This window comes from Eumetopias jubatus, unplaced genomic scaffold, assembly GCF_037043125.1.
Source record: "Eumetopias jubatus isolate StellerSeaLion01/CBP00866 unplaced genomic scaffold, mEumJub1_p1.0 scaffold_11, whole genome shotgun sequence".
Lineage (NCBI taxonomy): Eukaryota > Metazoa > Chordata > Mammalia > Carnivora > Otariidae > Eumetopias > Eumetopias jubatus.
In genome coordinates, this window is record NW_028274817.1 from 42,495,409 (window position 1) to 42,508,124 (window position 12,716).

The 12,716-nt window shown below is 43.1% G+C and overlaps 1 pseudogene; it reads right to left on the reverse strand.

Annotated features, from left to right (window-relative positions):
• Positions 1–8,565: 8,565 nt before the first annotated feature.
• Positions 8,566–8,997, reverse strand: LOC148163021 (histone H2B pseudogene; annotated as a pseudogene).
• Positions 8,998–12,716: the final 3,719 nt, after the last annotated feature.

Genomic DNA, 12,716 nt, shown 5'->3' on the forward strand with positions numbered 1-12,716 from the left:
AAATATCACCAAGAGGCAAAAAGTTAGAACATTCACCAGTATGTGGAAATTAAACAACATGCTTCTTGATAACACTTGGGTCAAAAGGAAATCAAAAGGGGAAATCCAGAAGCAAATGCAAATGGAATCACAGCATATCAAAGCATATAGGTTGCGGCTAAAGCCGTTCTAAGAGGGAAACATACAGTGACAAACACCTACATTATGAAAGGAGAATGACCTCAACCTAACTTTTCACCTCAAGGAGCTAGGAGAAACAAGAACAAACTAAACACAAAGTCAAGAGAAGGGAGAAAGTAACAAAGATGCGAGAGGAAATAAATGTACCGGAGACCAGAGGAAAAGATGGACAAGATAAGTGAAACTAAGAGCTGGATATTTGAAAAGAGAAATAAATCGGTGAAACTTTTGCTAGGCTAATTCTGAAAAACAGAGAGAGGACTCAAATGAATAAAATCAGTAATCAAAGAGGAGACATTACAACTGACACCACGGAAATACAAAGGACCATGAGAGATTACTACAAATGGTTATATGCCAACAAATGGATCACCTAAAAGAAATGGATAAATTCCCAAAACACACAACCCACCAAGACTGAATCATGAAGAAACAGAGAATCTGACAGGCCAATATCAAATACAGAGATTGAATCATTACTCAAAACCTGCCAAAGCAGAAAATCCCAGGAACAGATGTGTCCCTGGTGACTTCTACCTAAACATTTAAAGAACCAGCACCAACACTTCAGAAATTCTTCCCAAAAACTGGAGAGGAAGGATTCCCCCCAAACTCATTTTACAAGGCCAGCATTACTCTGACCCCAAAACTGGATGAGACCACTATAAGGAAAGAAAATGACAGACGAATATCCCTGATGAATATAGACACAGATATCCTCAATAAAAGAAAAACAATTAGCAAACGGAATCCAAGAGCACATTAAAAAAACAACATTCACCAGGATCAAGTGGAATTTATCGCTGTGAAACAAGGATGGTGCAACATAGGCAAATCAATAATTGTGATACACAGCATTAACGAGACAAAGGATAAAATCATATAATTGTCTTAGTAGATGCAGCAAAAAGTATTTGATAAAACTTAATACACTTTTCTGATTAAAAAAATAAAACCTCTCAGGAAGTGGGGATGGAGGGGACACACCTCAACATATTAAAGGCCATGTGTGACAAGCCCCCAGCCAACGTCATACTCAATGGTGGAAAAGCAGAAAGCAATTTCTCCGAGATCAGAAACAAGATAAGGACGCCCAATTTGCCAATTTTATTCTACAAAATATTGAAAGTTCTAGCCAGAGCATTTAGGCAAGTAAAGAAATGAAAAGGCATCCAAATTGTAATGGAAGAAATAGAACTGTCACTATTTGCAGATGACTTAATATCACATATAGGAAACCCTAGAGACTCCACCAAAACACTGTTAGAACTAATAAATGCATTCAGTAAAGCTGCAGGAAAATCAAACTGCAAAATTCTGTTGCATTTCTGCACACTGCAAATGACCTATAAGAAAGAGAAATGAAGAAACCAATCCAACTACACTCGTATCATAAGGAAGAAAATAACCGGGATTAAATTAAACCAAGGAGGCAAAAGACCTGTGCACTGAAAACTATAAGACGGTGAAGAAAAAAATTGAAGAAGACACAAATAAATGGAAAGATATTCCATCCTCGGGGATGGGAAGAGTTGGTATCGTTAAATGTCTATCCTACCCAAAGCAATCTAGAAAGGCAGTGCAATCTCTACCGAAATTCAATGGCATTGTTCAGAAGAATAGAACAAACGATACTAAATTTTGTATGGAACCACAAACAATCAATCAATCAAACAAACACAAACCCGAAAATAGGAAGCTCAGTCTTGAGAAAGAAGAACAAAGCTGGAGGCCTCACACTCCTGCATTTCAAACACTTTTACAAAGCTATAACAATCAAAACAGTATGCTATCGGCATAAAAACAGATGCCCAGATCAACCGATGAGACTATAGAGAGCTCAGAAAGAAAGCCATACATATAAGGTCAATTAATTTACAAAAGGAGCCAAGAATATACAACGGGGGAAAGAACAGTCCCTTCAGTGGTATTGGGAAACCTGGAGAGCTGCATGCAAAAGAATGGAATGGGATCACCCTCTCAAACCATGGACTAAAGATTAAACGTAAGACGCGAAACCATAAAACGACCTGGAAGAAATCATAGGTGGTAAGCTTCTTGACACCAGTATTGGCAATCTATTCATTTATCTATTTTTGGAGCTGACACCTAGAGGAAGGACAACGGCAACATATATAAACAAATGGGGCTACATCAAACTAAAAAGCTTCTGCACAGCAAAGGAAATTGTCAACAAAATGAAAAGGCAACCTGGCCAAAGGGAGAAAATACTTGTACATCATGTATCTGATAAACAGTTAATATCCAAAATACAAAATGACGTCCAAAAACTCAAGAGCAGAAAAAAAAAAAAAATCAAACAACTTGATTAAAACCTGGGCAAAAGATCTGAATAGACATTTTTCCACAGAAGCCTTACAGAAGCCAAACAGGTATGTGAAAATTTTTTCTATATCACTAATCAGGGAAAGACAAATAAAAGCCACAACAAGGAAAAATTTCCCACCAGTTAGAAGAGCTATAACCAAAAAGACTAGGAATAACAAATGCTTGTGAGGACGGAGGGAAAAAGGAAATCTCGTGCACTGTCGGTAATGTATGCAATGTAAATTGGTGCACCACTGTAGAAAACAGCATGGAGGTTCCTCAAAAAATTAGAAGTACCGTATGATGCAACCATTCCACTTTGGGGGTATTTACCGAAGAAAACGGGTATAATGAATGGGCACTAAGATGTTCATTGCATCATCATTTACGACAGCCAAGATATGGAAACATCCTAAGTATCCGTTTCAGTCTGCAGGATATGGCCTGGTTTTACATGATTTGAGGTCAGACCGACCTGGGTACAAATCCCAGCTTTACTATATACCAGTTGTGTGCCACTAAGGAAGTTGCCTGAGCCTGTGTTGTCCAATCTGTAAAAAAGGGAATGAAAGTAGTACCCACCTCAGAGGGTGGTTATGAGCATTAAATGAGATGGTGGAAGTAAAATGCTTAGCTCAAGAGAGGTAATGAGCACTCAAGAAGTTTGGGCTGTATCATTTCCTCCCACATGGCACAGGAAGGCAGCCCATTCACCCAGGCCTGGCCTTCCTCTCCACAGTCTGGTTAATTTCCCTCAACCAGGTCCCTGGGAAGTGGGTATAAGGAGGGCTTTGTTGGACGCTAAGCACCCTCACACACTCCCTTCACCTGTGAGGTTTTAGCCTTGGCAGAAAAGGTGTACATGGCTTGCTTTTGCATTCCAACCAGTAAAACCCAGTGTTTTACTGACAACTGTGGTGGGTTGAGATCTCTGACATGTCTTTCGAGGACCATCCCAGGCTATCCTGCCAACTCCAGCAGGCACTTTACCAGTTGGCCCCTCCTGTTCTTCAGCACATGTTTTAGTAGAGAGCCCACTCTGCTTCTCTTCTCCTTCCTAAGACAGTAGTGTTTTGCCACAAAACTAAAACGTTCTAAAAGAGTCGATCAGTGTTTTCGTTAGCTCTGCTGTGTATGGTGAATGATTCCCTGGAACTAGCCGTCCACTTCTCCCCACCAAACATCACTGCAATGCAAGTAATGTTCTGACCAGTGGGTTGTGAGTAACCTAGGAACTACACTCAATGTACGTCTCTCTGAGTCCAGGAAGGAAACCAACATCCCCTGTGATTTTTAGGAAAAGGGGTCTGAACAGAACTTTGGGGATGAAGGGTGGGCCGTGGGTGAAAAGTGTTATGGAAGGCAATACATCCCCAAGTGTGGTATAGGTCCCTCTGCAGGCACACGAGATGGTTTTAAGTGGCACACAGATTTTTTTTCTTACAATTAAGCAGTTTACTTAGTGTGAATTTAAAATATACAAACACCATGTTATCCTGTGACGTTGCAGATATTATGGCTTAGGAAAATGTTTTCAAATATATTGAAAATAAGTTCCTTAAAATAGCTCTATTCAATAAACAATTGGATTGGTGATATGCACATGTAGCAAAAAGCTTGAATCTGACTTTACATGCCATCCAAATGGTTATAAGCTTCCGAGTCAGAGAAACCTCATTCAAACACTCCCTTCTCCTGTGAGGTTTTAGGCTTCGCAGATAAGTTGTACATGGCTTGCTTTTGCACACCTCGCCACACGTGCTTTACTGACAACTGTGGTGGGTTGAAATCTCTGACATATCTTTCAAGCACCATCCAAGGCTATCCTGCCAACCCCGGCAGGCCTTAACCAGTTGGCACATCCTGTACTTCCGCACATATTTTAATAGACAGCCCACTCTGCTACTCTTCTCCTTCCTAAGACAGCAGTGTTTTGCCACAAAACTAAAACATCCTAAAAGAGTTGATTAGTGTTTTCGTTAGCTCTGCTGTGTACGGTGAATGATTCCCTGGAACTAGCCATCCACCTCCCCCCACCAACCATCCCTGCAATGCAAGTAATATTCTCACCAGTAGGTTGTGAGTAACCTAGGACTCGACTCAATGTACGTCTCCCTGAGTCCAGGAAGGAAACCAACATCCCCTGTGGATTTTAGGAAAATGGGTCTGAACAGAACTTTGGGGATGAAGGGTGGGCCATGGGTGAAAAGTGTTATGGAATGCAATAAATCCCTACGTGTGGTACACGTGCCTCTGCAGGCACACGAGATGGTTTTAAGTGGCACAGAGATTTTTTTTCTTACACTTAAGCAGTGTAGTTAGTGTGAATTTAAAATATACGAACACCATGTGACATTGCAGATATTATGGCTTAGGAAAATGTTTTCAAAGATCTTGAAAATAAGTTCCTTAAAATAGCTCTATTCAATAAACAATTGGATTGGTGATATGCACATGTAGCAAAAAGCTTGAAACTGTTAGAGGAAGGATTTTACATGCCATCCAAATGGTTATAAGCTTCCGAGTCAGAGAAACCTCATTCAAACCTGGTCTACCACTTACCAGCTGTGTGAATTTAGGTAAGTAACCTAATTTCTCTGAGCCTCAGGGGAAAATGGAGGAGAATAATAGTAGCAGCTTCACTGGACTGTTGTCAAGCTAAAGCCAGGAGCTTTACACTGCAGTGGTATGAGGGCCCAAAACCTAGCGCCGGGTGTTCTGGTTTCCAATGCTACCTCTTCTGCTGACTGGCTCATTGACATTGAGCAACTTACTTTATCTGTCTGGGCCTTAGTCTCCCCGTCTGGAACATGGGACTCTTAGAGGGTTAAATGAGTTACCACATTTGAAGTGCTTAGAAATATTTCTAGTATATATGAGGCATTATGTGTTTCTTAGATTAAAAATACCTGCATATAAAAATGCCTGACACCTGACTCCTAGTAAGTCCTCGTGAAACATTACCCATTGGTGGTGCTTTGTGTTGCCAGCGCCTGGAACAAAGAACTGTACAGTCAGAGTTTGATTAAGAAGCAGCATTTAATTGCCCAGGACTCATGCAGAATGGACAGGGCCCAGCACCTCTCTGCAGTAAAAATCAAAACACAGGGCCGTGGCCATAGAGGCTGGGCCTTCTTAAAGAACTGCCAGGAGTGGGGTTGGAGAGAGGCCCCAAGCTAGCTTTCTTTATCTTGTTAAAATAGGTGTGGGTCATTCCAATGAAGAGAAAAGGAAATTAAGTTTCAGAGAAATTAAGCAAGTCGCCGAATGCCACCCAGCCTATACATGACAGAGCTGGGTAGAATGCTATCTTGATGAAGAACTCACAGCCCAAGGGGAGGAATAGAGAACTGGTGCACTGGGGTTCTGATGAAAGGGGTATTTTATGGAAATTCCTAAGGTAGAGGTATGGTGATAATGATAGTAATGTAACAGCAACACCATTAACTGAGATTGAGCCAGTATTACTGACTACCTCTAGACATTGTCCTATCTCCCAGTCCTAAAATAAAGCCCCTCTTCTGTGATACCATTAACACTCTCTTCCTACTTCCTGACCGGTATCCCTTTTCCTTGAAAGAGTACCCGATTTCTATCTCCATTCCTCATCTACCTCATCTCACTCCTCAACACACTGCGGTTTGTCTTTCTTTCCCAACCCATCACCGCCTCTTCTGGGACTCTAGAACATCTGCTCTCATCCGTCTTCCCGTATTTATTCAACAACTACTGAGTCCCTACCAAGTGCCATACATGGTACTCCCTCCTGATATATGACAGCAAAGGAGACAAGGTCTCTCTTCTCAGGAAGTTCACATTCCCGGTAAAAACAAAACTTGGATCTGCTGACTGATTGCTCTCAAAAGCAGTTCACTCGATGATGGAGACGATCACTAACAGCGGGGCACATGATGGTCATACCCTCAGAATAGATATTGTCATCAGGGCGAACCTGTTTGAGCACCTTCTAAAGGTAGGTAGAGGAGAAAGCTCCAGGCAGCACATTGACATTCTTAATCTTAGGGCATCTTGGAGCCCTTCGTGTGAGAAAATGCAAAATCACTCACTCAGGGATTGTGACAACAACTCCTTTTGAAGAAAGAGGAATGAGTTGGAGAATGAAGTAGGGCTATTAGTATCGGGCTTGCATTTCAATGAGGTTAAGAAATAGATGTGAATGCTCATAAAATTGGGAGTAATGAAACAGCTCAGATGAACTTATAGCTTTCAGATCACTTCTGATTGGGGAAGGTAGGCCTAAACGACATCAGCAAACAAACCACACAATACCTATGTCCGGGCTACAAACTTCTTCGAAGTGCCTCCGATGAAGTGGTTCCCTTCCACAAATTTAAGGAAATTTTAATATTGGAACATCGATAACTTACTTAAAAAAAAACAAGAAAAAGAGTGTTTGAAATGGCTGCTGAAGCTACTGGAAGGGCATGTTTGAAATCTAGTAAGTTACCTGAAATGGCTTAGAAAACCAAAATTGTCATTCTGAGCACATAGATCTCAAACAAAATCTTAATACCACCTTTGCTGATGAAATGCTACTATCATTCTTATTAGAGCCGGAAAGTGACAAGAAATCTCTTTATCAGCATTACAGTCGATAGGTATCTGTGACTATTTGGAAATTAAATTTTAAAAAGATGTAAGCGCTAAAAAAAAAGAGAACGAAAATAGTTTTAGTTGATCTGAACACGCTGCAAATGAGTAAACACCTAGGACAGCTTTATCTTGGGAAACTTTACACTCTTAGAAAGAAACAGGAACCTTAGCAGACTCTAAGCAAATGCAACCTGAAGTCAGGCATGGCTTTTATGTTTGTTTGTTTGTTTGTTTACACATAGACATATTTGCAGTGTCTATTCCAGATAGAGTAGATACCAAGGATTCTGTTGAGTGAATGAATGAGCCATATTTTCAGTCTTTAGGTAGTAAGAATGGTGGGAGTGGGGTGAGAAGATAAAGGAGATGACGAATTTAAATGAGAGGTGGTAAGAAGTAACCGAATACAGTTCTCCTCAGCACCAGGAAAATTACTTCAATTGTAAGTCTTATCTCCACATTTTCTTATGGACCCTGGTGGAGCGTGTGGCTCTCCTGTGTTCAAGAACTGACCTTGCACTTACGAGTCTTGGGAGTCTGTGCTCTCTGGATCTGAGTTGCTTCTGTAATAAACTAGTTATGATGGCATTGTTGTAAACACCAGATAAAATAGTACCTGTACAATTATGCTGTAACTAACAAACATTTTATAGTGCTACGGTGATATTATCACAAACAGGACAGTACTGCTTTCTCTGCTGTTGAAATAAAAGACCTGATTAAAAAAACACACAAAACAAAAAACAAGTAAATAAATAAAGAGGAACCACCGAAGCTGTACTGTCAATAACATCTGCCAATATTTACTGTACAAAATATTAAGACAGAAATGTTCACATGTATTCCAGAATCCACTTAAAAATTGTACTAGGAACCCATTATATCACGTTAACATAAATTTCAAATGCATATGGAAAAATATCTTTTCTATAAGAGCATAAAGGAGATTGACGTTGCTTCAGATACTTAAAAATCCCTTCAATAACCCGCCTAACAGAAGTCAGACAGATTCTGATTTCAGCTTCTGCACTTTATCTGTTGCCATATCACCCATAACGAACCTCTGGAAAATTCACCACACGCTCATGAGAGAATGAGAGAGAAAAAGGTAAACATCATTATAACAAAAATAACCCCAATTATGGCGGACCTACAGAAACATCGAACAGAAATGACCGCGTAGGAAAGCCAAGAAAAGCGGCATGGTTAAGCAGAGTCCACAGTGGTCCAAGGGAAAAACTGCACGCAAATATAGATGAAAGCAGTGCCGATCATGTTTGGTTCAAAGTAAAACTACTTTAAATATCCACAGAATGCCACAACGAGAACAAAAACTCTAGAGTTTGTCCCACTTTTTAAAGCCTACAGGCCTTTTCCCGCCAAGTGAGGTGGCTCTGAAAAGAGCCTTTGGTTTGCAAGGTGGTCAGGTGGTCTGGAGGCAGCTCATCGGCAGACGGTGTACCTGATGATGGCTTTGGTGGCCTCGGACTCGGCGTGCTTGCCAATCTCCCCGGGCAGCAGCAGGCGCACGGCTGTCTGGATCTCCCTGGTGGTGATGGTGGAGCACTTGGTGGAGCGGGCCAGGCGAGAGGCTTCGTCGGCGATGCGCTCGAAGATGTCCTTGACGAACGAATCCAAGATGCTCACGGTCTTCTGCGAGAGGCTCAGGCCCTCGTGAACCTGCTTCAGAACCCTGGGGAAGTAGGCGGCGAAACTGTTGGGGCGGCGGCGGTGGCGGCGGCGGCGGCGGCGGCGGCGGCGGGGGCGGCATTGGCGGCTTGGCTGCTCGTGCTTCGGGCTCTTCGGGTCCGCTGCTGTGGGTTCCTCCGTGCCCGGGCATTCCCCAGAAGGGGTCTCACAGCCAGGCTCAGCCATGTGGGGCTCGCCTTCTCGACAACTCGGAAGGAAGGACAATGGCGGCTGCCGAGGGGGCGCTGGCCCATTTACAGTTGCTGCATTTCCTGACGTCACGGGCAACCTCCATATCTGATTGGACAAAATGCAACGCAGGGGAGCGGGACTCTATGCCAGGCTGTGTCCCCTGTGATGGCATACCCTCGAGCTTCACATCACATCGGACAATCAGAGAAGGATCCAGTGCCCACTTAACTTGTTGGGACTTCGGTTAGAAGATCTTTCAAACATTCCATTTCATTGTGCCTTTTGTCTGCTCATTTTCAACATCAAAACAGTAACAGATCTTAGGAGAGTCCTGTTTTTATTGGAATACGTTATATTGCACATCATTACCATATTTCTGATAAGCAGTAAGTGCCATTGGATCAGGACATGCTAGAAACCAGGACGCTCTGGAGACCCAGAGTCAATGTGTCCATCTCTTAAAATGACACCAAATGTAAAGTGGTGGTGTTGGAAACACATGAGTACATAGGGAGAGAGGAAGAAAATGATGCCTGGGTTTAAACAGGCATGTGTAACAGGAGGTAGCAATATTGGAGCACCTTCCCTTTCTATTCAATTGCTTTGTGTGTGGGGGGGGCAAATTTTTTGGCAGGTGGGGAGCAGCACACAAGAAAGAGAGGCATAAATTGGACAAGTCCATTTTCATTTATCTACCCAAAGGCAGTATATTAAGAAATTACAATTAAGAGGTGTGTGGGGGGGTATTTCAACTGGTCATAAGTAATTACACATCTTATAATAGCTCCTGGTGGTGCTAGTTTGTAAATGCTGTAAGGAAGGGCCAACAGAATGGGATAAACCAGAGCTGAATCTTATTTCCCCATGTTTTCTGCACAAAGCGAGAGGTGAGTATGTGAGATTGGGGTGGCTGTCTGTCGAAATGCTGAAATGCCTGGGGCCCTGTGATCCTTCAGGTGTGTCCACAAGAGATAACCAAAGATCCCAGAAATTCTCAAGCAGAGCTCTCCTGTGCGTGCCTGGCCTGCCCCAGTGGGGCAAGACCAGCGTAGTGCCCAGTAGTGCCCAGAGTAGAATGGAGAGAAAGTCAAGCAGCCACGAATCCCCAGCGAGCCTCCATTCTGTCACAGTCACTGGCATACCTTTTCAATTTTCTTGCCAAGCAACCAGATGCTGATCTTCTCAGATGGCAAAACCACTACTCACAAATAAATCAGAACAGGCCTGGGCACACAGGCCAGTTTGTCAGGACCGGTTTACTTACCTTTCCAAGTCACTACTATCATTGTCAGCTGCTCAGCCTAACTCAACAGGTGCCACTACAGGAGAGGAGAGGGAGAAGGACAAGTCCCAGAGGGCGCATTCCCAGTGTACTGCAAAGTCCTCTTCCTCCTGACAGCCTGGAACCTGCAGCTAGCACAGATGGGTCCCCCTGAAGATCCTTTCCCCTCTTCTGGCTTTCCAGGCATTGTATCAACTAATCAGAGTTGGTATTAAGCTTCCTGTTCCCTCTCTCAGAAGTACCACAAAAGCACGCCAGTGAGAAGAAAGGTCAACCAACAACACTTGTTCCCTGATGCCCCAGCAGGGGAGCTTCGGGAAGACTTCACCAGAAGCACCAAAATGGTAGGCTTTTCAGCTTTGGCTTACTGAGAGAGTCTGACCTCCATATCCCAGGCCCCTAGTTCCAGAGGAATGACTGGCCAATTTGGGGCCATTTCTCCTACTACTCAGAATGGACTGTTGTCCTGGGCTAAGTCACCATGGCTTGGGCAGGAACTCTCCCATGGCCAGCAGAGTGCTGGTGCAAATCAAGAGACATAATTGACGAGCCCCTGCCCCGAGTCCTGACAGAGACCCTCAGGAGAAACGGCAAAGACCATAGTCTCCAAACACAGCACACAAAGAGGTAGTCATACAGATAAAAACACCAGAAAGGTTTTTAGTGATTTTATCAGCATTTTCCAAGTTTAAAATTGTTTTCTTAACAGTAGTTAGGTTGTAAAAACAATACCCGCACACTAGAATTGCTGACCAAATATAAGTGTTGTTGGCTGGAAAACAAAACAAAACAAAACGAAACGAAACAAAACAAAACACCAATTTACCCAAATTGTCTAGGAAACCACCAGAGGGACCTATATTACTCAACTCTTGTTGATCCGACATTGGATGTGGCCAGCAGGGGAAGTCCCAGAGCTCGGACAAGGCAGCTCTCTGTAGTGGAGGGAGCGCCTAAAAGGGCTAATGGCCGAGGACTACCAGCTGACTGCACTCTCAGCAGCTGAAGCAGAGTCTGTCTTTGAGGAGAGTTCTGGTTGGAACATCTTCATGTCTATGATAGCCTCATTATCAAATGATACTCTGGCCACCCAGGCAACCGTAGTTTGACAGTGGTTTTCTCTCAGCACTAGCTTTGGCTTCCATTTTTGGTGAAAAGAGGTATGTTATCACATTGTTTGGTATTCCATTTTTAGGCACCGTGCCCTGTGGTCTGCTAGCTTGCTCTCTATGCTTATATCCTGGCTTTACTACAATGCATCCACGTGTGCTTCCTGAATCAGGGATATCATGGCTGCCTTAAATTTGGGGAAATTACCAGACATTTGTCTTTGAATATTATTCTTCCAAAATTCATCCAAGTTTCTGCTTCTGGAATGCCGCTGAGATGCATTTAATAACTACTTACCCCTTTCCTTAAGTCTCTTTGCCTCACTTCCATCCCATTTTTGTCTTTAGCCTTCTATGAGGCGTTCTGTCTTATTTCTTTCACTTCTCTTCTAGCACACCCATTCTCTCTATCTGGTATGTGTCCTTTGTTGTGTAAACTTTGGTGGATCTTTTAATCTAGCGCTTAGTATTTTCAAGACTAGACAACCATTTAAGACATTTTTGATAACGAGTCGCTTCCTACTCACATTTTACATGTCTTGTAATTATTTTCTCAAGATGTTACTTATTCATGTGTCAGAGAGCGAGAGCGCACAAGCAGGGGGAGCGGCAGGCAGAGGGAGAAGCAGGCTCCCCGCTGAACAGGGAACGTGATGTGGGACTCGATCCCAGGACCCTGGTATCATGACCGGAGCTGAAGGCAGATGCTTAACCGAGGGAGCCAGCCAGGCGTCCCTCTCCTAATTATTTATATGAAAGTTTTAACCGTGTTTGGAAGTTGGCATTTGGTCATAATTCTTTGGAACTTTCCAGTTTGGTTTCTTGTTTAATTTTGAGAGGGGCGGCTTGTTTTGGGATTGTCTGCTTGTGTAGGAGGACTTTATCTGCAGGAATCCTGTAACAGCCTCAATTAAGGTTACTCCTCCAGGAAGGATTAGAAGTGCATTTGCCATGTGTCTGGGTTTCTGACTAGGAACTGTTGGCATCATGCTGGCAGTGCTAACCCGAACCCCAGAGCTACACCAGGACACTCGTGTGAAAGCACATTCTCAGGGAATTTTTCCCCCCCTCTCTCAGAACTAAGGACCGGGAATAGAATTTTCCTTGGCATCTCCTTTTCCCAGTAGGAAAGAGTCCAGTTTTCTCAAAGTCTGTGGTCATTCAAGCACCACTTCACGCAAAGCCGAGTATGTAATGCGATGGTTCTTACTTGCTCAGGCCCATGTAGCAAGAGGTAAACAACAACAACAACAATAATAACAAAGTGTACATTCAAATAGCCTGAGTTCAGATACATGGTCGGCATCAAGGGAAATCGTTTT